The following is a 4,065-nucleotide window of genomic DNA, read 5'->3' as shown; positions in this document are numbered from 1 at the left end:
TGGGTCAGAAGCCTACAGAGCGTGCGGGGGAGGCTTCTGTTGGGGCCTGGGGTGGCTGAGAAGCCTGCAGAGCGTGCGGGAGAGGCTTCTGTTGGGGCCTGGGGTGGCTGAGAAGCCTGCAGAGCGTGCGGGAGAGGCTTCTGCTGCGGCCTGGGGTGGCTGAGAAGCCTGCAGAGCGTGCGGGAGAGGCTTCTGCTGCGGCCTGGGGTGGCTGAGAAGCCTGCAGAGCGTGCGGGAGAGGCTTCTGGTGCGGCCTGGGGTGGCTGAGAAGCCTGCAGAGCGTGCGGGAGAGGCTTCTGCTGCGGCCTGGGGTGGCTGAGAAGCCTGCAGAGCGTGCGGGAGAGGCTTCTGCTGCGGCCTGGGGTGGCTGAGAAGCCTGCAGAGCGTGCGGGAGAGGCTTCTGCTGCGGCCTGGGGTGGCTGAGAAGCCTGCAGGGCGTGCGGGAGAGGCTTCTGCTGCGGCCTGGGGTGGGTGGGAAGCCTGCAGAGCGTGCGGGGGGAGGCTTCTGGTGCGGCCTGGGGTGGCTGAGAAGCCTGCAGAGCGTGCGGGGGAGGCTTCTGGTGCGGCCTGGGGTGGCTGAGAAGCCTGCAGAGCGTGCGGGGAGAGGCTTCTGGTGCGGCCTGGGGTGGCTGAGAAGCCTGCAGAGCGTGCGGGGGAGGCTTCTGGTGCGGCCTGGGGTGGCTGAGAAGCCTGCAGAGCGTGCGGGGAGAGGCTTCTGCTGCGGCCTGGGGTGGCTGAGAAGCCTGCAGAGCGTGCGGGGGAGGCTTCTGGTGCGGCCTGGGGTGGCTGAGAAGCCTGCAGAGCGTGCGGGAGAGGCTTCTGGTGCGGCCTGGGGTGGCTGAGAAGCCTGCAGAGCGTGCGGGAGAGGCTTCTGCTGCGGCCTGGGGTGGCTGAGAAGCCTGCAGAGCGTGCGGGGGAGGCTTCTGGTGCGGCCTGGGGTGGGTCGGAAGCCTGCAGAGCATGCGGGGGAGGCTTCTGCTGCGGCCTGGGGTGGCTGAGAAGCCTGCAGAGCGTGCGGGGGAGGCTTCTGGTGCGGCCTGGGGTGGCTGAGAAGCCTGCAGAGCGTGCGGGAGAGGCTTCTGGTGCGGCCTGGGGTGGCTGAGAAGCCTGCAGTGCGTGCGGGGGAGGCTTCTGCTGCGGCCTGGGGTGGCTGAGAAGCCTGCAGAGCGTGCGGGAGAGGCTTCTGCTGCGGCCTGGGGTGGGTCGGAAGCCTGCAGAGCGTGCGGGAGAGGCTTCTGCTGCGGCCAGGGGTGGGTCGGAAGCCTGCAGAGCTTGCGGGGGAGGCTTCTGGTGCGGCCTGGGGTGGGTCGGAAGCCTGCAGAGCATGCGGGGGAGGCTTCTGCTGCGGCCTGGGGTCTCTGGGTGGCCTCTAGAGAGGTGCAAAAGACCCTCTGGGTTGGGCTGGGGTGGCTCTTGGACCCCTGCCACACAGTGGAGAGAGGCCTCCGGCCCGCCACCTGTGTCCCTGTGTGCCTGAGTGCCTGTGTCCCTGTGTCCCTGTGTCCCTGTGTCCCTGAGTGCCTGAGTGCCTGTGTCCCTGTGTCCCTGTGTCCCTGTGTCCCTGAGTGCCTGAGTGCCTGTGTCCCTGTGTCCCTGTGTCCCTGAGTGCCTGAGTGCCTGAGTGCCTGTGTCCCTGTGTCCTTGTGTCCCTGTGTCCCTGTGTGCCTGAGTGCCTGTGTCCCTGTGTCCCTGTCTGTGTACCTGTGTGCGAGTGTCCGGCACGCCACCCAGCGGCGGCGGGCAAGCAGGTAGGCGGGTGGGCGGGCCGGCGAGGGCCAGTGTGAGTTTGGGGGGTGGGAGGGGAGGCGGCAGCTGGAAGCGTCAGAGGAGGGGGCGTGGCTCCGGCTGGCCCCGGGAGCAGGTTCCCGGGACCGGGACCGGCTGGACCCGGCGGGTGGTTGATCCCGGGGCGGGGGGCAGAGGCGGCGGGAAGCGGCAGCTGCGTGTGCGGCGGGGGGGGTGGAGGGCGAACCGCGGCGGGAAGCGGATGCTTCAGAGCAGGTTACGGGGGCGGGGACGGACGACACCACCTGTCCCCGCCCCGGGACGGGCTGGACCCGGCGCCCTGGACCCGGCGCCGTGTACCCGCCGCCGCCCCCCGCCGCCGCCCCCCTCCGCCACCCCGGGACCCCGACGTTTTTTGGCGCCCGCGCCTTTTTTTGCTCCCCGCCTGCCCGCGCTGCCCCGGGCCCTCCCCCGGGGCGGGGCGGGAGGGAGGGACGGACGGACGGGTAGCCGGGGATCTCCGAGCGCGCGCCACCAGACCGAGGCGGGGTCCCGGCGGCGGCGGCGGCGGCGGCGGCGGCGGCGGCGGCAGCAAGCGACGGCGGGGGGGGCAGGCTAGGGAGAGAGGGGGGAGCGGCATGCGGTAGGGCTGGGGGGTTTGTTTCGGGGGGGAGGGGTGGGGGGGGGGTGGCAGCGGTCAGCGAGAGCGGGGAGAGGGGGAGCGGCATGCGGTAGGGCTGGGGTGTTTTTGGGGTGGGGGCGTTGGGGGGATTAGCGGGCGGGCGGGCAGCCGAGCCAAGCGGCAAGCCGGGGGGGCGGGCGAGGGCGGCTTTAGGGCCGGAGGAGCGGAGCGCAACCTCCCCCGTGCAGGCTCCAGCGTGGAGAGCAGCAAGTTTTTGGGGACGGGGGACGACGGACGGGAGGGGCAGCGGCGAGAGGCTAGCTGCGGCAAGGGGCACCGGCACGGCCGCCCTAACAGCGCCGCCTCGGTCGCAGGGGTTAGAGAGCAGCCGGGCAGCCCGGGAGGGAAGCGGCAGCCCGCGAAGGGGGGAAGGGGGGGCTCCGCGCAAACCGCTAACGGGAGCCGGGGGGTGTGGGGAGCTGGGGGTGGCAGCAGCGGCAAGAGGCAACGTCGGGAGGGGGGGGCTCCGCGCAAACCGGTAACGGGGGCCGGGGGGTGTGGGGGGGGGCGGTGGCGGCCGCGGCAAGAGGCAACGGCAGGCGGGGGGGCTCCGCGCAAACCGGCTGCGGGGGGGGGGGGGCGGGGGTAGCGGCAAGAGGCAACGGCGGGAAGGGGGGGCTCCGCGCAAACCGCTAACGGGAGCCGGGGGGTGTGGGGAGCTGGGGGTGGCAGCAGCGGCAAGAGGCAACGTCGGGAGGGGGGGGCTCCGCGCAAACCGGTAACGGGGGCCGGGGGGTGTGGGGGGGGCGGTGGCGGCCGCGGCAAGAGGCAACGGCAGGCGGGGGGGCTCCGCGCAAACCGGCAGCGGGGGGGGGGGGGCGGGGGGTAGCGGCAAGAGGCAACGGCGGGAAGGGGGGGCTCCGCGCAAACCGCTAACGGGAGCCGGGGGGTGTGGGGAGCTGGGGGTGGCAGCAGCGGCAAGAGGCAACGTCGGGAGGGGGGGCTCCGCGCAAACCGGTAACGGGGGCCCGGGGGTGTGGAGGGGGCGGTGGTGGCCGCGGCGAGAGGCAACGGCAGGCGGGGGCGCTCCGCGCAAACCGGCAGCGGGGGGGGGGCGGGGGTAACGGCAAGAGGCAACGGCGGGAAGGGGGGCCTCCGCGCAAACCGGCAGCGGGGGGGGGGCGGGGGGTAGCGGCAAGAGGCAACGGCGGGAAGGGGGGGGCTCCGCGCAAACCGGCAGCGGGGGGGGGGCGGGGGGTAGCGGCAAGAGGCAACGGCGGGAAGGGGGGGCTCCGCGCAAACCGGCAGCGGGGGGGGGCGGGGGTAGCGGCAAGAGGCAACGGCGGGAAGGGGGGGCTCCGCGCAAACCGGCAGCGGGGGGGGGCGGGGGGTAGCGGCAAGAGGCAACGGCGGGAAGGGGGAGCTCCGCGCAAACCGGCAGCGGGGGGGGGGCGGGGGGTAGCGGCAAGAGGCAACGTCGGGAGGGGGGGCTCCGCGCAAACCGGCAGCGGGGGGGGGGCGGGGGGTAGCGGCAAGAGGCAACGTCGGGAGGGGGGGCGCCGCGCAAACCGGCAACGGGGGCGGGGGGGGAGGCGGTCAGGGGCGGGGGGAGATTTCTAGAGATGCCGGCAGACCTTCTCCCCGGAGAACAGCGCTGTTGAAGAAAAGACTGCTTCAGAACACAACCTTTAATGAAAGACGCTCGATGAAAACAACAC

This window comes from Melanerpes formicivorus, unplaced genomic scaffold, assembly GCF_026170545.1.
Source record: "Melanerpes formicivorus ecotype bairdi unplaced genomic scaffold, bMelFor1.0.p_v2 SCAF_388, whole genome shotgun sequence".
NCBI classification, from domain to species: domain Eukaryota; kingdom Metazoa; phylum Chordata; class Aves; order Piciformes; family Picidae; genus Melanerpes; species Melanerpes formicivorus.
Note: the sequence above shows the minus strand (reverse complement) of the source record.